This window comes from Diorhabda sublineata, chromosome 6 (assembly GCF_026230105.1).
Source record: "Diorhabda sublineata isolate icDioSubl1.1 chromosome 6, icDioSubl1.1, whole genome shotgun sequence".
NCBI classification, from domain to species: Eukaryota; Metazoa; Arthropoda; class Insecta; order Coleoptera; family Chrysomelidae; genus Diorhabda; species Diorhabda sublineata.
Genome location: NC_079479.1, coordinates 14729454 through 14752115, shown reverse-complemented (window position 1 = coordinate 14752115; position 22662 = coordinate 14729454). Strand labels below are relative to the sequence as shown.

General features: G+C 31.9%; 1 long non-coding RNA gene across 1 annotated transcript; it reads right to left on the bottom strand.

Moving 5' to 3' along the window:
* Positions 1 to 16853: 16853 nt before the first annotated feature.
* LOC130445478 (uncharacterized) lies at positions 16854 to 19434 on the bottom strand. The gene is made up of 4 exons (XR_008910057.1): positions 19390 to 19434; positions 18755 to 18984; positions 18439 to 18674; positions 16854 to 18233 (listed from the first exon to the last, which is right to left on the bottom strand). It is a non-coding gene; the product is annotated as an uncharacterized LOC130445478 (long non-coding RNA).
* Positions 19435 to 22662: the final 3228 nt, after the last annotated feature.

Below are 22662 nucleotides of genomic sequence, written 5' to 3'. Positions count from 1 at the left end.
TCATCATCCCATCTGCAGCTAGGCAACCATTGATGCAAATACAGGACTAGGATAAGAAGAAGAAGAAACTTCAAGGGCTTACGTGGCCAATATACCTCTTCATCTCGCAAGATTTTCGAAAATTATGCTAGCTCACCCTAGTAGAAAATAGAGATCTTAACCATCATGACGCATTTTGATTTTTTGAAAACGAAGTAGTTTTCCAAGAGCTAGAGCAGTTTCCGTGTGCGCCTGGAAGGTAAATTAGCACTGGCAGGAATTCCCGAGCGCATGCTCCGGCTTTCGGCGTTGAGGGAGATTTACTCAGAAATAGTGACACCAACGAAAAAATGATCACATACCTTTTTTGTAGAAAATTTAGTGCACTAAATTTTTTGTTCAAACAGTTTTTTTCTAATTCCTCTTAGTTTTCGATTTATTCGCGTTTCAAACTTCCAGAATTTCGAAAACCCGTGCCCGTAATTTTATTAAGAGTTGTTAGGCTTATTTAGTAACCGAAAACCTCTAAGAATCTAGAAAATCCGAAGTACCTAATTTAATTTCGTGTTTAATCCTATTCTACCCGTACTACTATACAATAAAACAATTATTGAGCGATCTTAAGGATACAATACCAAATTTCGAAAAAAGTATTATATATGAATTTAACTGTAATGATTGAAACGGGAAGTATATTGGGCAGACTAGGAGATCTGTTAATATCCGATTTAAAGAGCACATAGCTAATTTGAAATATTGACAGAACGAAAAATCCAGTAGTGCCCATTAGCATCATGAAATAATTATAAATATAAGATGAGATAAATATAAGAATCATTTGAATGGGGACAATGGGGCTATTCCTCACAGCACATTCCATAGATTAGTGATTTGGTAATAAATATGAAGATTTCTGCTGAAGAGGTTTTTCCGCTGGAATTATTTTTCGTGAGAGATTATTCATTGATGAGAAAATTCAGTCTGACGCGCTTTAACTTTCAGTTTATCTCCAGTGTCTAAAGACGATAACATGGTTATCGAAACGCGCGTGTTGGTGTATTCAGTATGAATATCAGCAACTATTTAAAAAATTCCAACTTAAATGTTCTTCAGATGAACTGGTTTTCGTAGTATATGAAAAACCTTACATAGAAATTGAAGCGGATATTAAAAATTCTCGGAAATAAATTGTGAAGAGAAAATGGTATTCGAAAAAAAAATCAGACATTTTTTCAAAATATTCTTTACAAAAAATTAGGGATTGACGCTGTTATTTTTATGTTACTAAATCGTCTTGATTTTAAGTCACTTCCGTTTCAAAATTAGTTTTTATTTAATAATTTTTGAAAGACAAACGTTTCGATTATTTTCAGTCTGTATCAAAATTAAAGAAAATATTGTATTGGCATAAATAATAAATTCGATCAGCAGTAAAATTCCAATTATATAAGAATTAAATAAATTATTTGAAGGAAACTTGAACAAGGAAAATTCATATCGTTTCCAAAGTTTGGCAAGAAGTGAATACATGGAGGTGATTTCAGTAAATAGAACTAATACTCCAGAAAAACAGAATTCGTCGAAGGGGCACTCCATCTATTCTAGTCACAGTGAGTAAAAAAAACTAGTTCCTAAAATATTTCATTAATATTTTGTTCAGGTTGTCTCAATCATAGTTTTAAAGGGCGCCTGTCCCACGGACGAGTTCAATTCCAAAAATATAGAAGACTACAACGGAGTTCTTATATTCCATATGTCTGTCATCAAAAAAAAAGAACTGAAAGATCACGAACTTTATAGAAGTCATTCATTCCGTCGCCCATTCACTGCGTTCGTCAAAGAATGAATCGACGACAACATAAATATTGGGAATGAGAACATAACATTGAAGAAGTGATTAGCGAAAGTAATTGGAATATACAAAGTGTGAAAAATATTATAAGTAAAACCAACACCTTTGATATTGTATTTATTTTAGTTCTAGAGATATTTTGATTTTTTCCGTTTTGTCTCCATTATATAATCCCTTGTTGTTTGAGGTATTTTGTACAGTTTATTTTTGATGCGACCGTAGAAAAATGTGTTTATTTCATTTAAATTTGGTAACTTTGTTTGGTAGCTTCTCTTAATATGTAAATTTGATAAATAATAAAAAAATATGTACGTGTTCTGAAATTACCGAGTCTCCGAATAGACGTGAATGCCTTAAGGATTCTAAAGCTACGTCAAAAATAGTGAACAATGCCTCAATTTTCTGTCATCAAGTTGCCGCAACATTATGAACTGCATGTTCATCTTATATATTAAGACATTGTTCATATACTGTAATTGCATCAATGATATCTTCATTTGCATCACCACAAAATCTATCTTTCCATTTGAGTAATTGGAATTGGTACTTAAAGTCGTTCCATATGATTGATTTTGAGCACTACACCGCATATCAACGGTCATTACCATCTGTTGAATTCGATTTACTGCTGGGTTTGGTGCCTGGGATTATTATCAATGTTTTGGCACTATCCAGTATTGAGGTAATTCTTCCAGAGCGCAGAATCATGCGAGTATCTAGTTTGGATTAGCGTGGGTAGGCAAACGCACCTTCTTGGACAAACCGCATCCTCTGACATGTACGAAGTGGGACTTCTTATAATAAAAGAGGTAATTGGTTTACTAGAAAATCTAAGTACATTTCACCATTTGAATGTACCTCAAAAAAATATTGTCCTACCACATATTCACCAACAAAACCTTCCTTCACATTCAACGATCAGTTAGTTAGACTGTGTATTACTAAGTGATATGGTTTAATTCATAAATAATAGTGTTAACACAACCATTTTCATTGACCTTGGCTTTATCTACAAATAGAACTTAGTAGAAAAAGTCTCTGTGCTGATTATCTTTTCGTGGAGCTCACCTACAAAATGTTAGTACTTTTTCAAAGCCAACTTCCGCTAATTACAAGTGAAAATGGTAAGGGTACATTTGATTTCGTCAAATATTGTTTGCACACCCCAATAGCTAAGTTGGTTGAAGATACTCCTTACACTTGTGTGTGGTTGTAACTTTCTAAATACCCCGTAGAACACATCACAACCCTATATCCAGGTGATGAATGGGAGGTTTTATTTGAAAATGTAATTTTGATATGGCACAGCATTCTGGGACACTCTGTAATTATTTATAAGGAAATACAAAGAAAAATACAAAGTATAAAATTTTTTCTGAAATTTGATTTGATATCTGCGAAACATAAAGTGAAATATTTTCCGATATATCAATTGCGTATTTAAACTTTCTTTGTTCCAAACAAACAATCAATCCAGCTGCCTGATCATATCACATTGTGGATAATAGTTTACGTGGGATCATCATACCTGTTATACATATAAAAAATTATCGATATGAATATTTATCGTTTCAAAAATGATCCTCGCTTTGAACATTGTAAAATGATAATTTATGGGATGTGGGCCTATTAAAATTTAGCACGCAAACCCAGCCGTATAATTTTTTTTAAACTTTCATTTTTATTTATACGCTTCTGATCAATGATTGACTTAAATTGAGAACAGATGATTATTTGGTATTGAATGCTCTAATATTTTAAATTCAAGGATAAGGACTTAGTACTATAGGCGAAAGAAAATAAAAAAATGAACCTTACATAGAATAATGGTGAAAATGACTAGAAAACGACGCGTTAATTATCCGTCAACACTCAGATAAATAAGAAATCAGCTCAATACGACGATGGACTCATAAGTACCTGGTATGACGCCACGTTGTTTAGTATTTGTTTAGTAGCCGTTAATATTGAACGTTTTCAGTAAATTTGTGAACATGGAAAAAATTGGCTATACAATACTTTGAAATGCCTTAGACCGACTGATTGAGACTGCTCCTTCGTTATTAACCGTGAAATATTCGGTAGCAGAGTTTAAACGAGGCTGTAAATGAGGTGACGACTCCGGAAATTTTTAAGAAAATCCACAAAGCGGTACTGGATGATCGTCGATTCAAAGTACGCGACCTAGAAGACTTAGTTGACATTTCAACAAGTGCGGTACATCTGATATTAACAGAAAATTTGAACATGGGATAGCAAGATGGGGGCCGCGTTTGCTCACAATGGAACAAAAACAGCGTCATGAAGATGCTTTTATCGAGTTCAAGAGGAATGAAGCCGAATTCTGCACCCTTTTATAATCATAGATGAAAAGTGGTCCATCACTCCACATCCGAAACAAAACAATGGACTGGAAAGGGAGAACCAGCTCCAAAGGAGGCAAAGAGCGTTCCATCTGGTCATGGTTGTTGTTTCATCAACACCAGCTGAGACCTTTGTTATTGCAATGGTCAAAACTACTGAATTAAAGTTTGAATTACTACCTCATGCACCCTATTCGTAAGATTTAGCCCTGTCTGATTATTTATCTTAAGAAGCGGTAGATGCGTTCGAAGGTACACCAATCGGAATGGCAAAAATGCTTCGAAAATTGGTTCAAACTCATTCAGAAGTGTATTGATCTTAATAGAGAATATTTTGAAAAACAATAAAACCATATCAAATCACGAATATTTATTTTTATTTGTCTATTTTCAAACTAGCAGCCCTCCTGATAGTTAAAAAGGAAGGTAAGAATTAATCCTCTCGATTTGAAAAAATTACATCAAGGCCCAGTAAATTTCTCTTTTCACATATGAATTCAATTTTATTACAATAACGGAGAACTTATAACGGAATCCATTTTGGTAGATCGTTATCGACACTAAAATGAATGAATAATCCACATGACACCATAATAATGAAAAAACAGTTGAAATAATTGGTGTGAAAATACATAGCTAGGGGGTAAATGAATTGATGTGTTTATATTCATTCTTCACAGTGGCGTTACATACACAGTTATATGTATTCAGTTATCAAAACAAAATATAAAATAATATGAAGCACCATACAGTCAAGTGTCAATATTGCAAATCGCATCTTCATTAAATCAATAACAAGAAATGATAACTCTTCTTACTTCTACAATAAAATTACTTATCTAGAGTAAGTTTTATGATAATCAAAATGTTGTCCTTTTACTTTAATACAACAAGTCTGCGATTTTTAAAACTTTGCAAAATACATTTTGCAACATCTAATAAAGTTTTAGTTTTTCGGGATATTGGGTGTAGGATTCACGCATCCAACGAGGATTGTTACGTGACTAGTATCTACAATTATGCCGATTAACGTTTCCATTAATACAAAAGTCTCAAAACACAAGATTACTTAAAAAATTTGGATCGTTTTAATTGTAATATTAGGTCTGCAAACTCTTCACGTCTATCAAAATCCTCATCTGACAATTCTTGAACCAACGTTACTTTGTATGGATGGAATTTATTATCACGCAAAATTTTGATTAATGATGTTTGCAAAATTTCAAATCTAGTACTCAAGTGTGGATTGTCTTTTAACAGGTCACAAACATAGATTTGTTTTGAGTTGATGCAGTTTTTTTACGCCATGATTTGGATAAATATTTTACTGAACCAGTTTCGTTAAACTTTTTTACTAATTTACTGACAGTAGATCTTGTTATGGGGTTTCGGTTAGGATATAAATTATTAAAGATATTACTCGTTTCTTGTTGACTCCTACGCCTATTACCATATCTTAAAATATTAATTCGTTCTTTTTCGGATAAACATTAGATAAGAAATGATTAGTATTTATTAAGGATTTTGGAAAGCGAAAAATATACAGGGTGATCTATTTGAAGTAACCATGTCCATTATTTTTCCGGAAAAAAGAAAGATCTGGCAACAATGTAAATACCACCATAATACCGGCCGTACCACAAGACTTTTGTACTCAGAAATTTATAAAAATCGACCATATGCCATATCTAAATGTCGAATTATTTCAGATTTAATATGAGGAGTTTTATAAATGTCGTAGTGGGCATTAATAATTTTTTTTTGAGTAGTAGTCACTATTTTCCCTTTTCCTCCTTTCTCTTTTCTACTGTCATACCCAATCCTTGATTTTTTTTGTTAACATAGAAACTAAAGATACTTGCGTAGAAATTAATTGAATGTTTGTCTTCACGCTATATTATTTGACTGTCATTAGTGAAGAAGAGTGAACTACCATTCACGACTAAACTAAATATCAACTGTCAAAAAGTTTTTAACGTCAAATTTCATCTTTCTTTAAAAAATTATGAAAAAAAACTGATTTTGAAATTTCAGAACAGAAGAGACCTAAAATCAAGAACATTTAGATGCATTAAAAAAATAATTTGATATAGGTAACCATTGATGCAAACACAGGACTAAGTCCTAACATACGATGTAGAAGAAGAGAGAGAATTTTAAAACAATCTGCCCGGTTGAAACAATTTCAGTTTAAACAATGTGGTACGGGGCTGCAGGGTAACTCAAAGAGAATCGCGTAATAAATTGAGGTGTAATAGTTTAAAGCTGATCCTTTGTTGAGAATTGATCAAATTGACAGCTGACCCGAGACCTATCCCAACCTTGATCCCATCCTTACCTCACACTATTTTGTTTTATATAGAGTCAAAGTTGGTAACCATGTTCATGTTAATTTCTAATTTAGTTAAGTTGGCAGATGATAAGCACTTTTTAATATGTTAATGTGATAGCGAAAAAGCGAAATGAAATGCGACAGGCAGACGTGCTCCAGTTTGTAATCTCAAGAATTGTTAAGTATTGACAATGCGACGATTGTTCAGCAAGAGTTTTGTTAATCAAAACAGGTATTGTCAGACGATTCAAAAGGTTTGTTCATTTCCTATCAAATTAGGCTTTCTTTTTGTATTCAAATCTTGTTGTCACATGTCAAAACTTTGTTCATTAATTTTCTTCCACAGAATTGTTAACAAACAAATAAGTTGCTTTTATATAAAGTCCTGATTATTTTTCTTATCAAAATTGTAAAAGTTAGATACTGATTGATTTTTGTGTACATTGTCAGGTACCTTTTGAAACTCTGTTCAATAAACTAAAAATTTTGTCAACTTTGAACTTCATCATTTCGCAACAACGAGCCCAAACCCACTGAAAATAACAACATCCCTCCTGGAGTATTATCCATCTCATGGAATATTTCGTTAGTGTAAATTTGCTATTAAAATGATCAATATTATTTGTACTCTTGTAATCAACTATAGTCGAATAAAAGTATGTTTAAAGGCAATTGGATGAAAGTTTTTAAATAAAAAAGCTCTTAGTGAGAAACGTATTTATTGATGCTCGTCATTAACAGAATGAAAAAAATATATTTGAAAATCTCGAAAAATTTTATGAATAATTGTACTGGAACGTTCTAATTCAAACAAAGATTTTTTTCGAATCTAGCGAGATACGAGTAGAACTGTTTGTGGTATTGGTCTGTTCTATTTTTGATCAAAATCTTGTACACTAGTAAATTAATTAAATAATCCACGCTCCCTGGTATTATCAAACTTAAGAACTATATCCTACAATAATTAATATACTTAATAATATATAATATACTTAATAATAACTGTTTTAAGTTTGTTTTAAAAAAATTCTTGATAAAACCCGCTACTGTAATTACCTCCACCGAGAAACCATGAAAATATCAAAATATAGCATCCGTTTAAATTTATTATTTATTTGACTCTAATCTAGATTGCATACGTTTATTTTTAATTGAGTTGTAAATTATAGCTTTCAACTTTAATTTGCTTATCTGGATCAGTCCGTGAACAAAACCATGACGATTTGTTTAGTTGGTTCCTTGTTTTAAGAGAAGCAACCATTTTAAAGAGATATAGTTATGAAGATAATCAAATTTATAAATATAGTAACTTCATAGTTTTCACTAAATACGCCGTTAAATGTTATATCAAATATATCTTTTTAGACGACGTCATCTGACAGTTGTTCGTTCTTAAATTCGACCTTAAATTTTTAAGTTAAGTTTTGTCTAAATTAATGAATAACAATGAATGATGATGAAAAAGAAAACATCAACATTTAGTAGAGATATACATGTTTCATCTGCATCCAATTCAATAAATATTAATAATTGTCCTGGAGGTCAATCAACATTACTTTTTGCAAATAATTGACAAATTAATATTAACATTGCAAATATCATTAAGTACATTATATTGTTCAATAAATAAAATAAACTCAGTTAGTGATTCGGATTGATCACACAAAAACACATGGTTTTTACTGTTATCAACAGCAATGCGATGCAATATTTGGATGTGTTCAGAAAATATAAAAATTTCACTAAAAGCACTTTTGGTAGGCTACAGACAAGGAAAATGCATAGATCAAAGAGCTGGAATACACACTGTTGGCGGGGCACTTGAAAAAATTCACACATCGTCCAGCATTATTGAAAATAAGAAAGTACCGGGTGTCCCAATAAGAATGGCTCTCGGCCAAATCTCGGGAACTGTTTATAATACAGCTTCGGAAAAAAAATTATGACAATAGTGACCTCGCGAAAAACCTGGAAATTATTTACAAAGTTGTAGGTCCACTGCTAGAGAGCATAATTAAATACCAAAAATATTTCGAAATAACTTTTACATTGGTAGAAAGGAGCTCTCTTCAAAAAGACTAAGTTTGCATAGATAGGTTAAGTAGAACTCGATTTACAGGCGTTTTTTCATAATAAAAGTCATGCTTCCCCCCACCTCTTATTTGAAGAGATAGACTAAGACTTGTAAAATCAAATATACGCTGAATTTCTTGAGGAATACGATAATCATAGTTTAAATGTATCTTAATTAGGCAAAATTTGTAAATTATTCATTTTATAATTTTTGGTATAACATATTGAAGTTGCCAGGGAATAAAAATGTCGTACCAGAAATTGCACCACTGGAAGCATGGAGGCAAATATTCTCGCAAGATATCCTAGATATTGTTGTGTACAATACACAAATTTAAAAATTCAGGGATTTCGTAATAAACCAGGCAATCAGATTCGCACAGAGTACCAAGAAACAAATTCCATTGGAATAAATGGTTTTCTTAGACCTCTGCTATTAACTGCTGCCTTTAAGTCTAATAATGAGGCCATTGAATCAATTTTTTCAACATGAGGTACTGGTCGTGAAATTTTTCGACTGGTAATGTCAACAAAAAGATTTGCTGTTTTATTAGCTTGCCTGAGGTCCGACACTCATGAAGAGAGAATCCTAAGAGTAAAAACTGATATCACATATATTTGAAAAATTTAACCAAAACTCTCAATCAAGTTACGCTTTAGGAGTCAATGCAACTGTCTATGAAATGCTGGTCGGCTTTAGAGGTAGGTGCAACTTTAAAATGTATTTACCTAGCAAACCCGTAAAATATGACCAGAAAGTCCAATGTCTTGTTGATGCCCAGACTCACTATAAATACAATACATATATTTATTGTGGCAAGGGTACTGACTCCCTAAAAGATATTACAGATGAAGAAAAACGGTTAGCTATTCCAACGCAACCTGTTGTCCGCCTCCTCAAACCACTATTTGGAAGCAACCGAAATATTACGGGTGATAACTGGTACTCTTCAATACAGCTCACTGATTATCTTAATGAGTAAAATAAGCTTACTTACTTTGGAACCATGAAGAAAATAGGATGAAGAAAAACAAACGAGAAATACCTAAAGAATTTCTACCCTACAAACTAAGACTGGTGGGATCTACATTATGGCTTTACAAGTAATAAAACGTTAATTTCCAGAGTACCAAAGAAAAATAAAACTGTTAACCTTATTTCTTCGATGCATCACTGCAAACATGATGATGGTGATTTTCCTGAAATTAATACATATTATAATAACCCAAAATCTGGAGTGGATGCTGTAGACGAGAAAACCACTAAATATTCCTGTAGTAGAAGGACGCAACGCTGGCCAATGGCTCTGTTTTACAGAATTGTAGATATGTCTTGATTGTTTGCTTATATCATTCATCAATCTTGCTTCAACGCAGATCAGCTGGAGAGACAAGATTGTTTGAAATTACTGACCAAACAAACATACGAACCACTTCTTCATGAAAGAGTGCAAAGTGCACATTTATCAAGAGAGCTAAAAGTAGGTATTGTAAGAATTTTGAAGATGGCACTTGAAATCCCAGCTGATGATGAAGATGTTTTGCCTAGAAATCAGAGGAAGGATTGTTTTATATGTGACCCAAAATTAAAAAGAAAAACTGGCTTTCCATGTGTTGCATGCAGAAAACCAATTTGCTTGCAATGTTCGAGGAAATTGTGTGTTCAATGCATTAAAAAGCGGGAGGATTCCTAAATATTATATTTTTTTTATATAGGGTGATTCATTAAGAATATGCAATCTCTGAACTGTAGATTCTAGACCGACCTCAAAATATGATGATTCTGCTCAACATGCCTTATGCAAACTTATGCTTAACTAGCAATATTGTTGTATACTTGTTTTGATCATTGTCAATATTTTACAGCTTACTGTAAAAGTAAGTAAGTAAAAAAGTAAGTTTTTTTTAGTTTATGTTTTTAAATATGTTTTCAGTACAAAAAAATTTTATTTTTCAGTTTTTTCTCTGAAGATAAATATAAAAGGAATACTATGTTTATTTTTGTTGAAATATTAATATCTTTAGTTTTAGATTTTTTGCTCTGGTTTGTTACTAAGTTGGTTGAAAATAAAGAATGTTTTTTATACGTCTTTGATTATGTATACAATAAAAAAAATATTTCAGTATGCAATAGGAAATACACTATTTATATTTTGGAGTCCCCTGGACTAATGCAACGCATGAAGTGTTAAAATTTCGGACAACGCCGGTTAAGGGTTAATGCGATAACTTTCACCAGTAGTAGCACCTTCGACTGGTTTGGATGGTAGTATACACTATGTTCTTTTAAAAAAGCTATTAACTCAGAGTAACGGGAAATGTTTACATTCTCATTAACCACATCACTGATTTGACCATCGAGTAATTTAGATCATAATGAAGAGCTATTTGATGTTTTTGACTGAAAATTTAAGGTTTGAAAAGAATGCTTCTAAATTTCCAAAAATTCAATGTCTGCCTTTGTTTACAATGTTAGCTCAGTGACTTCTGTTAATTTTCATTTTTTTTTTCAAATAATGAGAGAATAATTAAAGGAGTTATTTTTCAGTAAAATTGTCAAACATGACATTTCATATTTTGCTTTTTATTTAAAACAGAGAACAGTATGAAAAAAAAACATATGACGCTACATGTCCCTGAATTTATTATTACGGTACTAGATTAAATATTCTTGACTCGGCTCCTTCGTCGCCTCGTCTATAAACATCTATCTCGTGCCGTACTAAATCACTTTCCGGATTTATAATGTGAATAACTATTTTAAAGGACTCGTAACTTTTCAAAATTGAAAGATATATTTAATGAATGAATTTCGAGTAATTTGATACACTTCTGTTCAATGAAAAAGCACACACCCAGAGCTCTCACCAAATCTATCACTATCAATTTCAGTGACAGATGATTCAATAATTAATTTGAATTCAATTGTACTTAATGATTCCTGAGTTAACTGAAAATTCGGAAAGCTGCTGTTATTACTAAATTGGCAGATTGCTGGAGATCAGAAGACCCATCTAGGTCTTAATGTGAAAACCGTAGCGCCAGAGAGAGAGAGAGAGAGAGAGAGAGAGAGAGAGAGAAATGCTTTATTGTCAAACAATTGTTACAATTTGTATACAAAAGCTTGTAAAAACTAGAAAAAAAAACATAGAATTAACTGAATAAAAATACAAATTAAAATAAAATGTCAATAAACAGAAGAAAACCACAATGAGTAATAAAATGATAGGTAATAATTAGTATATAAGTTCATATCAAAAATTAAATTTTATTATTAGAATAAAAGTCGTTTATACAGTACAACGCACTTTCTAGTAAATATGGCCCAAATTATTCCGCAATGCGGGAAAATATGATATCGATTTGATTTCAATTGGCAAGTGATTGTGCATTTTTTTGCATTGTAAAATATTGAGCCTTTAACTAATTCTGAACGGAGTAGTTAGGTAGGAGTGATCGCGTCACTATGAAGTAGCGTAAGATCAGGGTTGCTTCAAGAGAAACTCGTGTCGTCTGCAAATAGACGTATTTTACCACTGATGTCTAGATAAGCAATGTCGTTCATAAACAGAAAAAAAATCGGGGCTAGTACTGAGCCTTGGGGCACTCCACATTATATTTACTTGTAAGAAGAAATCGTTGTATCAACACTTACAAGCTAATTTCTGCTCTTAAACCCTACGACCTTAAACCCTTGAAGCCGTAGTACTGCAGTTGATTACAATATCACGATTAACACAATCGAAAGCCTTAGAAAAATCACGAAAAGTTGTTGCAGTGTAGTGAGGGCTGGCTAGGCTAGAGTACATATTATTAAGGAGGGAGATTTATGTTTAAACAGAAATGATGAAAGCATGTTTTTGACCAATCTTTTTATGATCTTAATTAGATAATTAGATGTTTGATTTTTATCTCCTCCTTCATCCAGAAGTAAAATTATGCTCGATGAAGAAGCGATGGAAATAAGACGAGACCTCGCGCCAAAAAGTGCAGTTAATTTGATATATTTTAGCATTTTTTCTGTTTTTTCCGCAATTCGGTGAGCTAACTTTGAGTTAGTGCTAAGTGGGCGAGATTAATTGGAATAATTTGCCCAACTGCACCGCAGTTTTCTCAGCAATTTTATTTGAATTATAAGCCAATTTTTTGGAAAATATTTTTTGTATTTCTAAAAATTCAATGCTCTTTTTTACAATGTTACCTTAGTGATTTCTGAGCTAACTTTGAGTCGGTGCTAAGTAGGCGGGAATCAGACGAAAATGAGTTTCTACGTACATTCCTTATCTGGCCCATTTGCTCTTAATTGAACTCTAAAATTGCTAATAATTCCAAATCTTTGATGTCCATATTGCAAAATATTTTTGATTGACTTGAAATATTTTTGTCGAATGAAAGAATGTTCATATATGAATATAGTCAACGTTGAAGTATAGAGGATGATTGAATAAAAATTTCTAAAAGAATGTTTAATGGTATTCCGCCTATTAAAAATAAATGAATCACTATTATATAGAAATATAGATACAAAAAGAATACAGGAGTATTCCTAATGAAATCGTAATGAAACGGTAATAACCGTTATTCTTTTATGTTCAAGTCTATTGAAGTACTTCAATTTTATTTAAAAGCACTCAATGTCCGCCTAAATGAATGATTCAACTGCCGGATTATCATCAAAGAAAAAAGAATGATGGAACCTATTAGTCTTACGTGTTAGAAAAATGATCATTCGGTAATGTAATAAGCAGTTGAATATCTGAAAACCAAATAAAATTGGTAATTTATCTAATTATTATACACGGAAATGACATTATAATGATGTTTTTGATAATGATATTATTATTAGTTGAATTTTTTGGAAGTTGTATCTTCCATATTTTGTCTCGTGGGTAGAGTCCATAACATAATTAATAATTCATTTTTTGATTTCTATTGAATAATTCAAAAGTAAATTGGTATTTTTTTATATATAGAGTGTTTAAAAAAAAGTTAATCTCCTCTCAAGGATATAATAGAACAGGCGTTGAAGAATTTTGCCTCAACTACTGGCAACATTGTATTGAAATTTTATACGAATATGATACCAAGTAGTATTGAACAAAATAATAGATTTATTGAGAAAATTTGAAGAAAAATTCAATATCACCCAAAAAATCTTGATACTCTGTACCGTTTTCGGGATATTTTTATTTTGAAGTAATAACCGATGCTGGTATAAAGTATTGATAAAGATATTAATTATTATCATTTTTAATTAGTGAGCATTATGTGAATTCAAAATTTTTTGTCTCGTAAATGAGACTCCATCGATAAAACTGATACATTTTAAAAAATTGGGACTGAGGGATTCCGATTCAAACTTAAATAAGTAAGGCACTGATCTATTGGAAGCCTTGGTATGGAACAAACAATTTGATTATCATTTATTTCAGTTCTGAGACTCAAAATGTTAGTTTCATACAAATGCCTCAATAGCTGAGTACCTATAAGTATTTGTCGCTAAACCAGAGAAGATCTCGTCGTAATTGGTCATAACCAATTTCCGAGTCGATGGATTTGTAGAGGTGCAGAAGCTTCGATTCATTAGCCTCCTCTGTCATGTGATTTTAATCCCTTGCATTACACAGTTTGGTCGTATCTTGAAGAAAAATTTATGCTACAAAGGTAAGTTCGCCTCGAGAATTGAAAGACAGAATTCATCGTCACTTTGATGTCCTCATAGCTGACTGCCAACCGTTTAGAAGATTAATAGATTCTTTAGAAAAAAGGATAGGCTTGTGTATTCGTGAAAAGGAAGAAAATTTTGAACACATACTCTAACTGAATTATTATTATTATTCTAAATTTTCATCTTGTGATATTTTGTTCAATACATTTATCATTAGTAGAGACGGGATCACCATTTATGAAACACCCTTTATATGATGACATAATGAGACTCATCAAATTATTTTTGTCATAACTTTCAAATTGTAATTCCTGTGATAAGTCTCACCCACTCACTTTACTCGCAATAAAACTGTTTGAAAAGTCCTACGGGAATGTCAGGGTCTATATGTATATATACAGGGTAATCGATTAGTGTAATAAAGTCCAGTGCCTCCTTTTTTTTTGATATGTCAATTTGAGAATTTGCGGAATTATAGCCACCATTAATTTTCACATTTTAAAATTTTTTTAAATCCAATAATCCTATATTTTATTATATACAGGGTGTTTCACCAACAGGAGTTCCCGTCTCTTGGATAGATAGAAATATACACGCTTTTTTACGATTTTGCCGCAACTAGTGGCAGCAATGTATTGAAATTATATACGAATATAGTCTGAAATCCGATACATCCAATGAATTTGTTTTTATGTCTGCCTCTCATAGAGGGCGCTAGTTACACAGTTCGTACCAAGTAGTATTGAACATAACTTTTTCAATATTAAATAAATTGAGCAAGATTTCAAGTGCAAGCAGCTTTAATATCATTTCATTAAACAAAAAATCTCAAAATAAAAATTTGAGAAGAAAGCGTTAAATTATAGTGAGTGTTCAAAATATCCTCCATTTTTACAAATACACAATTTTTTAAGCCGTCAGATATGAAGTCATTAATTCTTTAACCAGTCTCTGAGACCGGACAGGAAATTTGACTCTTCGAAATTGGTATCCCTGATTGTTCGTCCATTTTTTCCCGCCCAGTATTTGTCTAGTAGTTTCCCGCCAATTGTTATTTGTAACTCAGCTGGCTGTGAGCCGACGTGCCGCGCAAATCGTATTTTATTTTTTATGGTATTGAGTGTGTTGATGTCCTTGGAGATCGATCGAACGTATTTGGGTACACTGAAATAAAAATGAAAAGGAAAAATCTCCTGAATTCTTACCATCTCCAAACAGAAAAGTGGTTATATGGATTTGAAAGCAGTATAACTTTGCTTTCTGTTGTGCCTAAAAAGAATAATTTGGTAATATTGGTGTTATAAATGCACCACAGGGGACAGAAAAACAAACCTGAAATGGTTTGTTACTACAATAAAACGAAAGCCGAGGTGGACTTACTAGACATGAAATGTGGGATATATTCGTCCAGTAGAATAACCAGAAGAGAGCACCTCGCAATATTCTATCAAATATTAGATATTAGTTGCACCAACTTCTTCATCATGCACCTTTCATTTCGAAGTAATCCTCTTGTGACTAGAGACCTATTCGTTTTACTCAAAACTCATCTAAAATGACAAGCCAAAAAAAAGGAAAACCTACTCCAAGTTTCCAGCATCAAAGGACAGGAAGACAAATATTAAATGCATGAAATGTGATCAGCCAATATGCCTGGAATGCTCCACTTCTTGTACTACAAAGACTATTCTGTAGTAAAACTGTTTGAGAAGAAAAATTAAAAATCAAATACGAAAGTTATTATTATTATTATTAAAATATTAAATTTGTTTTCTATTCCCATGTATACAAATTGAAGTAGAGACGTGGCGAATTTATTATGGGAAAATATTCAGTAAACCATCGTGTTTTAATCGTTAAAACATTTTATCAAAATTATTGATTACTGTGACGATGGCAAAATTACGTGAAATGTTTGGGAAAAGCAACGTGCAATGTAGTGAATGATTTCGAAGAAAGAGGGACTGTAGCTGATAGGCCTAAGCATGGACCACAACGTACTGCAAGATCGGCTGAAAACATTACTGCTGTTTGTCTTTGGAAGTAAGATTCTGATATTGAATTATGTTGGAATAATTACTCAGAAAATAAATTTTTCAATCGTTAAATTGATTATCATATTATTTGATTATTTTAACGATTGTGAGAAAAATAGTGTGTATGCTATAGCCTCGAAACTTTTTAACGACCTCAAGATTATCTTGCCTCGGCCGCAAGGGGTCACGGCGATAGCTGTTCTTTCGGTACGTTAAAGGTATTTCGCGGCATACAAATAACTATTTAAATCTTTTACTTTGTAATGAAGCCACTTAAAAACTCTCTTTTAAATTCAATTAAACTATACCAAAACCATTATGCATTGTTGAGAAAGAAAATAGACAAGAAACATTGTATTTTATAAAAACAAATTCTCACAGGATGTTGTCCACAAGCTCCACCTTACACAACAATTTCTTTTGTATATTATTAATTAAAAGTGATAATTTGTCAATAGCTCTTAATGGGCTTATTTCAAAAAAACTCTTTAGTATTAGATTTAGGCTTGCAACTAAAAGCAAAACAAAAAATTATTATCTTGAAAGATGTTTATTATAAATTTTTAGGAAAGTTAACAAACGTCGTACTCATAGTTAAAAAAACATCCTGGTCACTTTTTTGTATATTGTATATAGCTATGACGCAGCTCTATTCTCAGAAACTGGAATTATTTCTAATTCGCTACTAAGTTGTAAATAATATCATATCCTCAATTATCTGGTTTTCTGCAGAACTAAAAAAGTATCCTTTAAAACGTGGGTCCATGAAGGTGGCAGTCTGCAATAGTTTATGAGTTTTCTCGTTGCTTTCATATCTGTTTTTAAGTGGGTTTAAAATTAATGAAGCTATTTCGCTTTTTAGTTCTACAATGTCTTCATCAATTTCAGTGTATTCATCTACCGGTGTTTTACCTAATTCCAAAGAAATAGGTAAAATGGTAGATCCCGTTACATAATTTTCTCCAGACAGAGTTTCTGGAATGTTTTGAATTGGAGTTAGTAATTTCAGGATAACATTAAGGACATAAGGATATAAATTTGTAAAAAATTTAAGAGATTTACTTCTTGTTGAACAATTATCTTGATTAAATTTAAAAGAGACCACCATCGCGTTTTAGAGAAGGAAGGAATTTTTGTTTCCTTAGTGTTGTATTTTTTTTGAACTATTTTTAAATCTCTGACAGCTTTCCAACATTGTGCAAAATATTCAGAATTTTTCCAATTTTACGTATAGTTTCGCATTTATTTACTGCAATATTAATTGCATGTCCAAAACAACATATATGGGCTATTCCCATATCCTTAATAGCTTTTAATACATTACTTCCGTAATCTGTGGTAAATGATGTATTTGCTTTTTCTTCAATACTCCACTCGTTTATAATAAGATTTTTATTATTACATAAGTTTTCAGCAGTGTGATCTTCATCCAATACATAACAGTCCAAACAAACGTTTACTAACTGATAATTTTCGTCTACAAAATGGCATCTAAGGGCGATATAGGACCTATTTGCAATGGAAGTCCAGCAATCGGTGGTACAAGATATAAATTTGGCTTGTTTTAAAATGGTTTCAATAACGCGGCGCGTTTCATTGAACAAATTAAGAATTAACTTTTGTGACAATGTGTTTCTGCTGGGTAATTTATAGCTTCCATTTAAAACTTGTACAAATTTTTTGTAACCGTCTTTTTCTACTATATTATAAGGCATCATTTCTGTACCTACGAAAAAAGCCAAAGCCATGTTGGTTTTGGTTTGTGACTTTTTGTCATCGTAAAGCTTTTTATGGACGCTTGTTTGGAAGTTGAAGGGATTTGTTTGTCGATTCTGTCGATACTACTGAGATTTCGTCTACATCAGTAGTTTGGATCACGATATTGCTTGGCGAAAAAAGATCTTCCATTTCCTCTTTATAACTCGACATTCTAAAAACAAAAGCATTCATGAGTGATTTTATTTTATACCGGTTTATACCTGATTTATTATCCATAATTAGTTAGAGTAGCTCGTATATCAAATATTTATATATATATATATATATATATATATATATATATATATATATATATATATATATATATATATAATTATACTTTGTTTTTATGCTCAATAATTATTTTTTAATTTTACCTCAGTTCGAAATAATTTATTGGCCGAAGAAAAAATCGAAATTATCCCTTATTTTTGTTCTCCTTCCGCTGAGGGATTTTGCTCAAAATCAATCTGAACTGACCATTTGTGCAAAATTTCCAATGGATTGTTCAACTAACTGCAAAAGTGTCGGTTTCGGGTGTCGACCGACACTTTTTTGCCTAGCTCGCATTCGGTAAATGCTTAGAGCGTAACGAGCGATGAGGAACTTCGTTCTAAAAAATGCACTACATCCTTGTACCATTGATTAATACAATAATAAGATGAGTAGTTTGTACTATGAAATAATATTTACCTTGATTCATCATCTCTTATTTCAATACTCGCAGATTTATCTATTCGATGAATATTTTGCATCTCAGCGTAAAGAAGTGGATGCTTTGCCTTAGAGTGATTCCTTAAATTGGTAGTGTTACTACATGACTTAGTTTTTTTTTACATTTTCTACAAGAGGAGGTGTCTCCAGTTTCAGATTTATTGAAGTAATCCCAAAGTAAGCTTCTTCCTCTATTTTCTTCCATATTTCTAAAAAAAGCACAATTCAGACAAAAAATGCTGCATCTGCACCTCATTCACAATATTTTTATTACCGATTGGAAGAATAAACTTTAAACTAGCCACGCTCAAAAAATTTGACAGTACTATAATATACAGAGTTCGGTGAAAGTCCGGTCCTGGTCCCTTTTGCCGAACTCTGTATAATCAAAGATTATAGTAATTGAAATTAACTTGTTAAAAAAACAGGTGACTTACAAACATTTTAAGTAAAACTGTTTTTATAAATGATGATCTGTAACAAAAACTAGAAAATAATTGGGACAAAAACCTGGATCCTCTTCAGTGGAATTAGTAATAATCATAATCATAAAAATTAGCAATAGTCATAATCATAATAACAAATTAGTAATTTGGTTATGCTTAGAAACTTACCTTGATTTTTTCTTTGCACACTTTAAACAATCAATCGGAAAGCACAGTGATAGGATAGGTCGAATTAAAAAAACAAACATTATGTGAAATATCGTCATATCACAACGGTTCTAATGAAGCAAATGATCTAATATTTTCTGTCCTGTGATCCAAAAAAAAATGCAGTAGCAAAACTATCTATGCGGCACTAGGCCGCAAAGGTTTCATCTTTCGCCGACACCTATATTACATAAAATAAAAAATTTAGAAAGACGCTTGCCGCTGGACACTATCTAACATCAAAGAAAATAATGATATTTTCTATTTTTTTTTCAAGGTAAATGTCATTTGTAAAGAGCTTTTTAAGAATAATTTTTCTACCTAGGTAACTAAATAAGTATAAATGTTATATACCTAATTATGAATATGTAGGTATTTGTATTTGGTTAAAGCGATTAATTAAAAGGGAGTATGCTCTTACTTAATTTTATGTAATCGATCAATATATCAATACTTGTGATCCATTTAATAGAATGTGGGCCAAAGAGATCGAAAACTCAAAACAAATATTTCTTGATTACGGCAGCTATAAAGTTGAAAAATAACAGTGTGGTTTGATTCTCATCAAAATAAAACTAAACAATAGAAATATTTCTTATTATTGATTTCTCAGAGAGAAGATTTTCTTCTTAATAGGTGAGTTTCAGCAAAGAAAAAAAAAAAAAGAAGTTGACGATGTCAAGTTTTGGATCCAGTATGTCTACAGAACAGAGTATTGAGTTACAGGTTACTGGACCACAAAAAAGTACAAAAGTCTGAAAATTATGTAAAAGAATCAATCTTCGATAAATTTATTATTTTCGATTAATCGAGTATTTCCGGTTAACCGATTATTTTCGAATATTCGATTTTTTCGATTAACCGATATTTTCATATTTTCCGATTAATCGATATTTTTCGATTATTTGATTACTTTCGATTATTTGATCATTTTTGATTAATCGATTACCGATTATTTTTAAAAATATATATCGATTAATGGATCATCCGATTAATCGATTATTTTTCGATTAATCGATTATTTTGCCCACCTCTAGTGTGAAGTACTTCAAAAACTTGTGGGCTGAGAGGCTTAGCCTAATGATTTGTAAATTAGCTCAACCGATTTTTATTGAATATTACTTGAGAAATATACAATTATTTTCATTGCACTAGATTTAGTTTATCAACAGTATTGCATTCTGTTTCAATTCATGTTCTGACATGAAATCTAATCAACGCGCATGCGCCATTAGACAGAGACAGCAATACATAAATTATTCTCACTATCTTTCTATCGGTCAGACGCTTCCACTTATATGAGCTCCTATAGCATGCCTACTCTATCTGTAATATCTCTATGGTTACAGCTCGCCCATGACAGCTCCGATTTTCATGAAAAAATCATAATGAGTGACGAGTCACTTTTCCATTTGAATGGATACGTGAATAAACAGAATAGTTCGAATAGAACAGAATAGGGCAATGGAAAACCCTCAAATTATTCACCTTTGAATTCATTAAAAGTGACAGTCTGGTGTGCAATTTGGTCAGGAGAAATCACTAGACCTTTTTTTTTCTTACTTACTATTTCAAGAAATGGTGATGCTGTTTGGCCTCCACGGTCGCCTGATATGACTGCTCCGTACTTTTTGTGGGGATATCTGAAAAGCAAAATATACGCAAACAAACCAGAAACACTTGAGCAACTCAAACAAAATTTACGTCAATAAATTAATGAAATACCGCGTGAAATGTGTGAGAATGTAATTAAAAATGTTGTCAAATGGGTTCGCATTTGTGAGGTCATTTATCTGATATTGTATTCCATACATAATTGCCGACATTGAATAAAACATTTATCAATGTAAGATCCATTCTCAGACTCCCGATGATACTGATAGTGATTGAAAATTCATGATACAGTTAAAGTGTTAAAGTAATGTGATGTCTTTCAATTCTCGAGGTGAACTTACCTCTGTAGTATAAACTTTTTCTTTAAGTTACGACCAAACTGTGTTATCCAAGGGATTAAAATCGCATGACCAAGGAGGCTAATGAATCGGAGCTTCTACATATCTACCAATCCATCTATTCGTAAAATGGTGGATAAGATGGGGAAGAATAAAATGTATAAAGCAAAAGATGATACATGTCGTCTAAAGAATCAAATCAAAATCCATCAAAGGGAGATGGACAGGAAACTTAGTAACAAAGACTGCTTATAGATGAACCAAAAAATTACAATACACGAGACATCAAGAGACCGACCCAGAACAAGACCTGAACTAATATAGGACGATGATATGAAGTAGTAGAAGAACAGCAACTATTAACCAACGATAGACATGAATGGGCTCAAATGAAGGATCAATACATAAACATGTAAGATTAGGACGCTATGTGAAATAGTAAGAAATGATTATCGATACAATCAATTGTGCACTACACTATTTCTTCTAATATACATGCCTGGTATTTCGAATAAGAGAATTCTACAAAAATGAAATTTAATACCATATCAAATAATCAAACAATCCAATTACCAATTTTCAATTAACACACCCATAATTATAATCAGATACCAACCTTGTGGTTTTATCGGGTAATTTGTTACACCACTATCTTATTAGTTTAATTTTTAATGCTCAGTTTCATTGAAATGTACTGTGAATGGAAAAATAATCATGCCACACCTCAAGTGCATAGCTAGAAATGGCTGAGTAATTGGATTTGAAAGAAAAAAAAATAATTAATTGTTGAGATTAAGATGAGATTGAAAAGACTATGAGAAATGATCAAAACAATACGTGCATGAGTTCACATGTTCAGAAATTACGAAATAAGTACAAAACGTCTCCAAGTCCTGTTACGAACAAAAAAAACTCGTTTCATTGACCATCTGCAATTAGTTTCTACTCTCAACATATTAAAAGAAATCAAATAATTTCGTAGTCAAGTTGAAACCTATCTCGAATGGTATAATCATATAAGATTCATTATTCAAAGCTACAATGTTTGAGTATACAGAATGTAACGTTTCTATTCATGAAGTTAATTGATAAACACTGTCTCTCACGCTCTTAATTTTTTTACACACTATACAATACACTTCACTAATTTACTCTTACTTTACTATTTATAAAAAACAGACGAAAGGCGCCACGTGAATTCTAAAATTCCATTATAGCTGAGCATGCCCAGCCTAAGGACCCATTTTGCGAGCTAAATCATAATAATAATTTTTGTTGGTTG